Here is a 13,100-nt window from a genome sequence, read left to right as displayed (position 1 = left end):
GATCGGTAATCAGAAATTGAAACATCAGTAAGCAAAAGTTAATTACACTTGACTAATTTGAGATGAATAGCAACGACAGTACCGAATCTCCGTTTGATTTCATAGCCTTTTCAATCCTAAAATCAAAGAACCGTTAGAAACAGAAATGATGAACCAAAACTGCAACTTGTTCAAGAACATAATCTATAAATCAAATCGAGGCCCATGTTTCACCCGATATTTTTAAAAGCAAATTAACTTTTCGCCCTCCCGAGTGTTGGTTGAGGTCTCAACTGGCATCTCTCTCCCTACGATACAAAGGTTGCACAGTCTAGGAACACCACACGCTGGGATACAAAAGAATGAGTCGATCTGAACAAATTTTGGAAAACATTGAACACAAACCTGATGAGAAATTTTTTCTTTTTTGAATAAAACTCATCCTTCCGGCCAAAATCTGTTCTGTTGCAACTTAAATAATGGGGATACACCAGCTTAAATTCAATTAAGCTTCTTTGATCATTGTGGAGGGGTTTTCCACGTTCTCTAATACTATTGGCGTTTCTCATGACACAATAAACCACAAACGCCGTCAGTTTTCTTTTCAGGGTCTAGTTACACAAGGAGTCGAGGATTCTCTTTCATCCTCTATGTATTCTTTTTCATTCTCTTTCATCCTCTATGTACTGATCAAACTCGATTGTGGTGATTGGTTGCGTATATCATGTGATATGCACATGATTTAGATACGTGGTTATAGCAATTACGGATCCACACTCGATTGTGGTGATTGGTTGCATTTGTGATATGAGCATGATTGAGATACGTGAGACGTACACATCATTTGAGCCATTCGATGATGCACGTGATAGGTGTGATTACTGAGTCGTCTCTCGAATGAATGCTTTTGCATTTTTGAAGCAGAGCAACAAACACATGATGATTGGATGTACGTGATGGATGGGTGTTCGGATGGCATGCCGTCCCCTCTTTTACGATCCAACGGTTTGCAACTTGAGAGGGTGAGACGTACACATCATTTTACCCATTCGATGCACGGGAGCATGTTGTGATGGGTGATTCATGCAAATCAAACAAAGCAACAAACAAGCACGATGCGTGTAATGGGTGTTTGATCGCAAGCCGTCCCCTCTTTTGCGATCGGCAATAACTCTGGCCCAACAAATCCTCTCACCGTGCGCAGTAATAACTCTGGCCCAATAAACTTGGGCCTAATAATGTAGATTACTTAGAGAAAAGAAAGGAAAGGAAAGGAAAGGAAAGTGAGGAGGAAAGTAGAGAGGGAAATTCTTCTTTGTTTTGTTATTTTCCTTTTTATTTCTTCGCAAACCAAACAAGGGAAAATTACTTGTTTTCCTTTCTTTTCCATAGGACTCAAACAAAGCCTAAAATACTTGTAAATCCACCCTCTAATATATCCGATAAAAACTTGTATTCTCTCTGCATTTCGATTATATATAATGAAAGTTGGTATACTCAACAATTCTGGAAATTCCAAAAAAAAAATAATTTGTACCTTGCATTTTTGTTTTTCTGTTCTTAATTATTTTTTTCGCTTGTTTGTTTGGCCGATTTCGCAATAGTTGTTAAGCGTCTTGAATTAAACTCGAAATTATGATTAGACAAAATCATGATCCAATCCTACATTCCTACGGTCCTACCTTTGGGACTATAGTTAGGCGAACCAGGTTTTTCTTTTCTTTTCCCCATAAGCAGGTGTCCGGGCCGCTTGTGCGCACATTTAAAAAAGTCACTATAGATTATTTTTTGTCTTTATTCAATTTTTTTTATGCATTTGTTAGTTTTTTGTCAATTTTTGAGAATTATTGCTTTGTCATGACAAAAGGAATATAAAAAGTAAAAAATTATGACCAAAACTCAATTTTTTGAATAAAGACAAAAATAAGCCAATTTTTTCGTCTTTATTCAAAAAAATTTGGATTTTGATCGTAATTTTTTACTTTTTAAATTCCTTTCGTCGTGGCAAAGCAATAATCCTCAAAAAATTGACAAAAAACTAACAAATGCGATAAAATTTGAAATAAGGACAAAAAATCCACAGTGACTTTTTTAGCCGAACAAGCCCTAATTTTAGGGAACCAATTATACCATCCACTAGCAGGACTCAATTTAAAGTCGGAGCAAAGCTCGGTATTGGACTTTCCCCATAGGAGTTGATACCTGAGACATTTCGAACCTGAGACCTTAGAGGGGAACAAATCCCTAAGTCTCAAGTTTTGATCACCGAGCCAATCCATTAGGTTGAAAAATAGAAGTGTTATCTCAGATAAATATTTCAGAAATTAGTGTCAGCGTCATTCAATTTTGTTACCCAAATTATGCAACCTAGAGGGGGGGTGAATAGGATTGCTAGTAATAATTACCAATAAAAATTTATCTCTAACAATATATGCAAACAATAAGTATGCAATCAAAATAGAGAGATAGAGAGATAGAACCCGTTTATAGTGGTTCGGTCCGGATTTGTCCACGGTCCGGCCCTACTCCACTTCTCCTCAAGCAATTACTTGAAGGTTAGACTAATCTTTAAAAGATTACAACTTGTAAGTCTTGCGGGTGCTTACAAGAACCGAATGCCTCTAGCTTTCCCGAGGAGCTAGCACAACCGCAAGAATTTTCTCCGAAAACTTCTCAAAAACAATAACACCCAAATTCCAACCCGAATTTGGTCTTCTAAGCTTTCAAGTGTTTGACTCAAACACTCACTTAGGAAATACAAGTATGTGAAGAAGGTATGAAAATTATCGCTCACGACTTGTACAAATTTTCTCTCAAGAATAATATGAAAGTGGAAGAACAATGAGAATTTTTGGCTTTGATCTTTTGAGAATTTGCTCTTGCAATAATATGGAATGTTGTAGCTTGTGTATGTGTACTCATTAATGAGTTCTTGATGCCTTATATAGCCATCCATATGCTTCCTAGCCGTTGAAAACTAGCCGTTGGAACTAGCCGTTGGAAACTAGCCGTTGGAAACTAGCCGTTGGAAACTAGCCGTTTGAAACTAGCCGTTGGAAACTAGCCGTTGGAAACTAGCCGTTTGAAACTAGCCGTTGGAAACTAGCCGTTTGAAACTAGCCGTTGGAAACTAGCCGTTGGATAGAGTGGTCATCCGGGTGGTCGTCCGGTTGTCACAGCTTTCTGTTCAGACAGCCGGCTTGTCAGCCGGTTCGTCAACCTGTGGCTCACAATTTCATCTAAATAAATCCGTTAAAGCATGTATTGAGCTCAATAAAGTCTTTGTAAATATAAATCATGAATCCAAGAGACTTTATGTTATATTTCAAGGTCACGAAAATATTTAATTCGGGAATCGACTTTTCGATAATTTTGTATTTGCCGAATAAAAATATCATTGAATTAATCATCAAAATAATTAATAGAGATGCATATAAATTTTCACAAATTATAATGCATACATTTTTCAACAATCTCCCCCTTTTTGATGATGACACAAAATGATAGTTTTTATTCAAGTAGGAGTTATGCCAATCTCCCCCTTAATACATGCACCAAAGCAGTTATCTATGATCAACGAGTAATAGCAATAATCATCAGATCATAGCAAGCAATTTTTTTAAATTTGCCCAAAATGGCAAGATAGATCAATTAAAACTTGGCTTTTTCTCCCCCTGTGACATCATAAAAAAAAACTAAAAAGAGAAAAACAATAGGGCCATGGTTCCAGCACCATGCCGCTCTTGCCCTGTAGCACTCTATCTTCGTTCATTGAGAGCTTGGCGTCCTTGATTTTCGTATTCTCGAATAATGGCTGCTACAACGGCAGCTATAATGCCAATCCAATACCACAGAGTATCCACATTTACATTCCACCCGAACCATGGTGGTATTCTTATTGTAAGTAACGCACACAGCAGAATGAAGATAAAGAGTTGCATCCAAATGGTTTGGATAAACAACCTGAACTCTGCTCGTTCGGCATCTCTTTCGTAAAACTCAAACGGTAACCTTTGCGGTATGTTTGCCATTGCTTGATGAGAGATTTAGGCCGAGAGATAAGGAAAGATAGATAGATGAAGAGATAGAGAGAGTGTTGTTGAATTTATAGAGTATGAGAGAAGTGTTTGAGGATAAGGGATAGAGATGCGGCGCCGAATTGTTTGAAATGCTGCGCCGAATTGTTTGAAATGGTGCGCCGAATTGATTGAATTGCTGCGCCGAAAGAGAGATAATAGGGGATGCGGCACCGAATAGAGATAGGATAGGGGATGCGGCGCCGAATAGGACAAGAATAGGGGTGGCGCCGAAAAGAACAAGAATAGGGGAAGAAAATTGTGTTCGGGTGTTTATTGTTGTGTCCCCTTAATACATGCTCCCCCTAAAAGAGAGTTTTTTAAAGAATGCGAGGGGTATTACCGAGAATGATTATCCCTGCAAGCTTAGAGACAAGAAATTCATATCGGCGAAGTATATAAGAGACAATTTAAGCACTAAGCCATGAAGTTCATACAAACTAAGTGTAGCAGACTTAATAAATCAGAGTTAGCAACGCAAAAGCTTGAATAAGTCTCAACCTCACGGTTGTCCGGTTGGACATCCGCTTGGACATCCGACTGACTGTCACGACCCTGACCCGCCCCTTGAGGTCTTAATCATGACAAATGCCAGTGATTTCTAGCAGAGGGCTCCCAAAAGACAGATTTCCAAAACCCACGAAATTATCAGCATATAACAGATTTGTTCAAGACTCAAAATAAATGATCAAACTTGATTCTTGTACATCTAACCAACACTTAAACATGTAAAGAAGGTAGGAGATCCCTACCTCGAGGGTTAGAAGCAAGCCCGAACATGGAGGAAACCTCAAAGTGCTCCGATCATGATTCTTCTTCGATCAATAGGAAGATCTCGTCGCGTAGAACAACTTTAGTACTTGGGATTTTTCCGAAATCTCATTCTAAGGCGATGAAATCGAAGAGAGAAGTTTGGAGGAGAGGTGAGAAAGAGAGAGAGTCGGTCGAGGGAGTAGAGAGAGAGAAACGTGTGTGTGTCTGCCCGGAAAAGAAAAGAAATATATGTGGGGGAGAATTATCCCCTACACACACCTTCACTTATACACCCATGCATATTACACTTGCATCCCGAACTTCTAAATTCTAGCACATTCGACATCCGAACTCATTCTCCATTTTATATCACAACTCATGCCTTAATAAAACATAAAGAATTATGGAAATAAAATACGGGTCTCTACACTGACAAATGCAGGTTAAGTCCAGAAAACGTTTAAGAGGAGTAGCATTAAAGACCATAAAACTGTTTTTCTGCATACCAAACACAGGAAAATGAATCATATGATAAAATGTTTGGAGGGTGATTTCTTTATCAAGATCATTTGTACTCTCCATCAAGTATGATATTTACGAATTCAATCAACTCAACATTGAATCCAAAAAAAACTTTTGACATCAAGAACACAACTTTTTCATAAATGATTAGACATGCCGAGTTCTCGTCGAATGAAACAAAATTGTTCTTCACCAAGGGGTTTTGTGAAAATGTCCGCCAATTGCTTGTCGGTACTAATAAAGTTAAGTTCAATATCCCCTTTTTGAACATGATCTCTTATAAAATGATGTCTAATCTCAATATGTTTTGTTCGAGAATGTTGAATTGGATTCTTGGTTAAGCTAATTGCACTAGTATTATCACATTTAATAGGAATATGATCATATTGCAAATTGAAATCCTCCATTTGTTGTTTGATCCACAATATTTGGGCACAACAACTTCCGGCCGCTACATATTCCGCCTCGGCGGTAGATAGAGCTACAGAATTTTGTTTCTTGCTATGCCAAGACACTAGAGAGTGCCCTAGAAATTGGCAAGTCCCACTTGTACTTTTACGATCAACTTTGAAACCTCCAAAATCCGCATCTGAATAACCAATTAAATCAAATGCAACTCCACGTGGATAAAACAATCCTAAGTCATGAGAACCGGCAACATATTTAAAAATACGTTTAATAGCTTTTAAATGCGATTCTTTAGGACATGATTGAAATCTAGCACACATGCAGACACTAAACATTATATCAGGTCTACTTGCCGTGAGATAAAGTAATGAGCCGATCATACCTCGATACATCTTTTCATTGACGGCCTTACCATTCTCATCTTTGTCTAGCTTAGTTGATGTGCTCATTGGTGTGCTCGTTGGCTTTGATACTTCCATGCCAAACTTCTTAATAAGTTCTTTCGCATACTTGGCTTGGTTGATTAGGATCCCCTCATTAGTTTGCTTGATTTGAAGTCCGAGGAAGAAGTTAAGCTCCCCCATCATACTCATTTCAAATTCACCTTGCATACACTTAGCAAACTCTTTGCACATATTATCATTAGTGGCACCAAATACAATATCATCAACATATATTTGAATAATGAGCATATCTTTACCTTTGGCTTTAATGAAAAGAGTAGTATCAATTTTTCCACGAGTAAAGCCATTGTCAAGCAAGAATGAACTAAGTCTATCATACCATGCACGTGGTGCTTGCTTCAAACCATATAAAGCTTTTGAGAGTTTAAAAACATGATCGGGGTATACATGATCTTCAAAGCCGGGAGGTTGTTTGACATAAACTTCTTCATTTATGAACCCATTCAAAAATGCACTTTTCACATCCATTTGATAAAGTTTGAAATTTTTGAAAGATGCAAAGGCAAGTAATATGCGAATAGCCTCTAATCTAGCTACCGGTGCAAAAGTTTCTTCAAAATCAATACCTTCTTCTTGATTATAACCTTGAGCAACAAGTCTAGCTTTATTCCTAACAATATTTCCGGATTCATCTAGCTTGTTACGAAAAACCCATTTAGTACCTATAATAGTGTGATCAAGAGGCTTAGGTACTAATGCCCAAACTTTATTCCTTTCAAATTGATTTAACTCATCTTGCATGGCCAAAAACCAATTTTCATCATCTTGAGCTTCCGGAAAGTTTTTAGGCTCAATTTGAGAAACAAAAGCTTGATTTTCACAAAAATTTCTATGAGACGAGCGAGTGGTTACCCCTTTCGAAACTTCTCCAAGAATCAAGTCCTTTGGATGGTTTTGCACGAATCTCCAATCCTTGGAAAGATCTTGGTTGTCTCCCATGGCATCTTGAGGTTGATTAATAACTTCATCTTCTTTGATTTGAGAGCTTTCTACTTGAGTATCACCATCAACTTTTTCTTGAATTGTCAAGTCATGAATCTTATGTGTAATCTCTAAGTCATCATTATCAACAACATCCTTAGTAGCACAAGGATTAGATTCATCAAAGGAAACGTGAATAGATTCTTCAACAAGATTAGTGCGCTTATTATAAATTCTATATGCTTTGCTAGTAAGAGAGTAACCAATAAAGATGCCTTCATCCGATTTTGAATCAAATTTACCCAAGTTATCTTTTCCATTGTTTAATACATAACATTTACAACCGAAGGCATGAAAGTAATTAATGTTGGGTATTCTACCATTCCAAAGCTCATAAGGAGTTTTCTTGAGGATAGGCCTAATTAAAACTCGATTCAAAATATAGCATGAGGTATTAACGGCTTCCGCCCAAAAATATTTTGGCAAAGAGTTTTCACAAAGCATAGTGCGGGCCATTTCTTCCAGAGTACGATTTTTTCTCTCTACTACTCCATTTTGTTGAGGAGTACGAGGTACGGAAAAGTTATGATCAATACCATGTTCATCACAAAACTTTTCATATAAAGAATTGTCAAGTTCTTTTCCATGATCCGTACGAATGTTAGAAATAACAAATCCTTTTTCATTTTGAACTCTTCTACAAAATTTAGTGAAATTAGGATAAGCCTCATTCTTATGAGCTAGGAACATCACCCATGTATATCTAGAGAAATCATCAACAACAACAAGACAATAATAGTTTCCACAAAGACTTGGAGAGCGAGTTGGTCCAAACAAATCCATATGAAGTAATTGCAAAGGTCTAGTAGTTGAAACAACATTTTTGGACTTAAAAGAAACCTTGGTTTGTTTTCCTTGTTGGCAAGGACCACAAAGTCTATCTTTTTCAAATTTGATTTTAGGAAGACCTTTTACCAAATTTTTTCTAGAGAGTTTTGAAATAGCATCCATACTTGCATGTCCTAGGCGCCTATGCCAAAGCCAACTATTTTCACTCAAAGCGGAAAAACATTTTATATCACAATTACTTAAATCATTGAGATTAAAAACATATACATTTTCAAGTCTTTGTCCAACGAAGAGTGTCTTGTTGCTTTTGACATTTTCAATGATACATTTGGATTTTTCAAAGATAACACGATTTCCTCTATCACATAATTGACTTATGCTAAGAAGATTGTGTTTTAAACCACTAACAAGTAAAACATCTTCAATAATAGGAGAATTACCTATATTGCCGATTCCTATGATTTTACCTTTGTTGTTGTCTCCAAATGTGACATGTCCACCATCTTTAGACGAAAGAGAATTGAAAGCCCTCTTGTCACCGGTCATGTGTCTTGAACATCCACTATCAAGGTACCAACTTCCTTCCTTGAGAGAACTTTTGAAGCATACCTACAATAGCACATCAATTCTTGACTTTTGGTACCCAAATCATCTTGGGTCCTTGAAGGTTAGCATTGATACGGTTCTTAGGAACCCAAACCTTTTTTGCATTAGAAGATGAGTATCCTTTCATAGGACATGTAGGAGAAATATGACCAATTTTACCACAATAATGACATGTCAATTTAGAATGGCTAGAAGGAGGAACATCTTTTTCAAAAAGATTTTTGTGTTGAGTGGGATTATAACCAATTCCGGCCTTGTGAAAAGAAACCATTTGTTTTCCAAGAAGAATGTCTAAACTTTCTTTTCCATTAGTGAGTTTTGAAAGAGAATTAGTTAAATCATCAATTTGTTTTTCTAAAGATTCGTTTTTGGAAGTATCCTTCAAATACTCTTTTTCTTTTTCCAAAGAGGTTCTTAAACTTTCATTTTCTTCCTCCAAAATATCTTTCTCTTCAATTAAATCATCTATTTCTAGTGAAAGATCTTTAGCAACCTTTTTAAGAAATTTGTTTTTAGAAACAACCTTTTCAAATTCTACTTTCAACTCTTTATAGGCAATAAATAATTCATCAAAGGAATAGGATGAGTCGAGATCTACCTCGTTTTCTTCGATGGCCATGAAACACAAGTTAGCGACCTCTTGTTGCTCATCGTCCTCATCGGAGCTACTATCGTCACTATTGTCCCATGCGCCCATCATAGCTCTCTTTTTGTCCTTCTTTGAATATTTTTTTGCATATGGACATTCACTTTTGATGTGGCCGGGCTTCTTGCACTCGTAGCAAATGATTGGATCCTTTTTACTATTTTCTTCTTTGCCTCCATCTTTTCTTGAAAATCCTCTGCCTTTGTGAGATGCTCTATTTTTGAGGAGTTTCTTGAACGTTTTTGTGATGAGCGCCATTTCATCATCCTCACTTTCGTTGCTTGAATCCTCCTTGCTTTTTGATTTGCTTGTTGTACTTTTGAAGGCAAGATCCTTAACTTTCTTCTCTTTTTCACCCTTGAGGTTGTGATGCATTTCCTCCGTCATGAGAGATCCCATGAGCTTGTCCATCGTGTATGTTGAGAAATCTTTGGATTGTAGGATGATGGAGGTGGTAGTGTCCCAATTGGTTGGCATGGAACGGAGCACCTTCCTTGTCATTTCGGATTGACTGTAAATCTTTCCAAGAGCTTTTAAACCGTTAGTAATACTAGCAAATCTAGCAAACATTTGAGATATAGATTCATCCGGTTTCATTTTGAAGAGCTCATAGCTATGCACAAGAATATCAATTTTGGACTCCTTAACTTGACTATCTCCTTCATGTGACATTTCTAACTTATCCCATATTTCTTTAGCCGATTCACATGCGGAAACACAATCATATTCATTGGGAGTAATAGCACAAAAAAGAAGGTTCATAGCTCTATAGTTCTTTTCTATTGAAGCCTTTTCCAAATGACTCCACTCATAATCTGGTTTAGGCATAGTCTCTTCTCCAACTTTCTTAGTAGGAATAATGGGACCATTTTTGATAATTTTCCATAGATCATAATCCGTGGATTGAATAAAGATCATCATTCTATTTTTCCAATGAGAGTAATTTTCTCCGGTGAACAAGGGAGGTCTATTGGACGATTGACCTTCGATACAAGAAACATTACTAGTGGTTGCCATGGATCTTAACTCTTAGATGGTTAAATCTACAAACAAGAGCCGAGGCTTTGATACCAATTGTTACCCAAATTATGCAACCTAGAGGGGGGGTGAATAGGATTGCTAGTAATAATTACCAATAAAAATTTATCTCTAACAATATATGCAAACAATAAGTATGCAATCAAAATAGAGAGATAGAGAGATAGAACCCGTTTATAGTGGTTCGGTCCGGATTTGTCCACGGTCCGGCCCTACTCCACTTCTCCTCAAGCAATTACTTGAAGGTTAGACTAATCTTTAAAAGATTACAACTTGTAAGTCTTGCGGGTGCTTACAAGAACCGAATGCCTCTAGCTTTCCCGAGGAGCTAGCACAACCGCAAGAATTTTCTCCGAAAACTTCTCAAAAACAATAACACCCAAATTCCAACCCGAATTTGGTCTTCTAAGCTTTCAAGTGTTTGACTCAAACACTCACTTAGGAAATACAAGTATGTGAAGAAGGTATGAAAATTATCGCTCACGACTTGTACAAATTTTCTCTCAAGAATAATATGAAAGTGGAAGAACAATGAGAATTTTTGGCTTTGATCTTTTGAGAATTTGCTCTTGCAATAATATGGAATGTTGTAGCTTGTGTATGTGTACTCATTAATGAGTTCTTGATGCCTTATATAGCCATCCATATGCTTCCTAGCCGTTGAAAACTAGCCGTTGGAACTAGCCGTTGGAAACTAGCCGTTGGAAACTAGCCGTTGGAAACTAGCCGTTTGAAACTAGCCGTTTGAAACTAGCCGTTTGAAACTAGCCGTTGGAAACTAGCCGTTGGATAGAGTGGTCATCCGGGTGGTCGTCCGGTTGTCACAGCTTTCTGTTCAGACAGCCGGCTTGTCAGCCGGTTCGTCAACCTGTGGCTCACAATTTCATCTAAATAAATCCGTTAAAGCATGTATTGAGCTCAATAAAGTCTTTGTAAATATAAATCATGAATCCAAGAGACTTTATGTTATATTTCAAGGTCACGAAAATATTTAATTCGGGAATCGACTTTTCGATAATTTTGTATTTGCCGAATAAAAATATCATTGAATTAATCATCAAAATAATTAATAGAGATGCATATAAATTTTCACAAATTATAATGCATACATTTTTCAACAAATTTTATATTACGACTTCAACATTGGTTCTTGAACAAAAGTAATTTGCTCACATAATAAGCAATGTCCGATCGAACCAAAAAAGACTGTTAACAAGTTGAATGTTAAATTTTTTTGTAGATGAACTCTCAAAATTTAAAAAACCAAATTGAACTGAGTCATAAGAAATTGAACTGAGTCATCTATGAAGTTGCATGTTTGAATCACATAATTAAAACCGAATAATTCAAGCCTTTGGGCCAATTGAGAGTTTGTTCGGTCATTAATTTCAAATCTTCAGAATTAATTGAGGTATGAAGAAGTTTCGGAAGTAATTGAGGTATGCTAAAGTTGGCCCGAGCATCCGATTACTATAAAAAAAAAAGAAGAAGAAGGTCTAGATGCCCAATTATACCTTCCCCAAGTAGGAGTATAACCGGATCAAAAAAAAGTAGGAGTATAACCAAGTTGGTGTCTTGGGCCCCGTTTCATAACACCATCTTAAAAAATAAATATTTATTTCACATTTTTAAATTCAAAAATAATGTAAATGAAAAATAAAATTTCAATTTTTTTGCACCGTATTAAAGGTCTCAATGAGATCTATCAAATAAGATCCAGATTGATAGTAAAATTATTTACGTAAGCATATAATTTTTAAATTTAAAATTATTTTTTTAAAAAATAAATATTTATTTCCTTCGGGAATGGGACCTTAGTCTGATTCGTCCACCTAATTGCCAGTTTAACCTTGTCCCACCGATCAACATTCCACACCAAACTCTATAACGAGCAACAAAAAGCGGTGGAGACAAACACGTGGCAACTATGCCAATTCGCGTCATAGGCTTTTTACAGCATGCAGGCTGCAGTAGACTTACCGTGGACTCTTCTCTTGAACTTAACTTAAATTTAAAATTTTTGTTTTTATTTAATTTTTTTTGCATTTGTTAGTTTTGTGTCAAATTTTTATGAGTTATTAATTTGTCTCGACGAAAAGAATCGGAAAAGTAAATTTTTTTTTTTTACTTTCACCAAACTATTTTGAGAAATAACCATTTTTTAGCAAAAAATGATATTTTGAAGCTAAAAAGTGGTTATTTATCAAAATACTTAGGTAAAAGTAAAAAATAAAAAATTACTTTTCTAGCTCCTCTTGTTGAGATGCATTAATAACCCATAAAAGTTTCGCGCAAAATTAACAAATGCGAAAAAAATTCAAATAAAGACAATTTTCATATTTAAATTAAATTTTAGTTAAGTTCAAGAGAACGAGGTCCCAGCGTAAAAACGTCTTCCAAAAACATATGAAATTATGAAGATACAACAAAAACGAGAATTAAAGAGTCGAAGATTAGCGCGAGTATTGAGAGCGATAGTGTTAACATCCTACAAGGTAAATGTGGCTCTCGATCAGAGCGATGAGCCATAAAAGGGCGGACGGTTTTTGGTGCTTGTCCCTTAATCTTCAAGACGAGGCAACCCCGTTCTCGGTAATATCACACCACCGATGGCTCTTTCCGCTAGCTCCGGGCCAATTTCCCCTATATTCTTTTTTTTTTTGATCCGCGGAAAAAGCCTAAGAGGCTTACAAAGGTTCATCATTACAGAGAATGGAAAAAAGCGAAAAGGGAGGGAAAGAAACCCAATTACAGGGAAGAGAATTTTTCTTTGCTAAGGCTGCTATCTCATGTGCTGCTCTGTTAGCTCCTCTGCGAATCCATCTGAACCGAATGTCA

Source organism: Rhododendron vialii, chromosome 12a (genome assembly GCF_030253575.1).
Source record: "Rhododendron vialii isolate Sample 1 chromosome 12a, ASM3025357v1".
In the NCBI taxonomy this organism is placed as follows: domain Eukaryota; kingdom Viridiplantae; phylum Streptophyta; class Magnoliopsida; order Ericales; family Ericaceae; genus Rhododendron; species Rhododendron vialii.
This window is presented reverse-complemented; position numbering follows the sequence as displayed.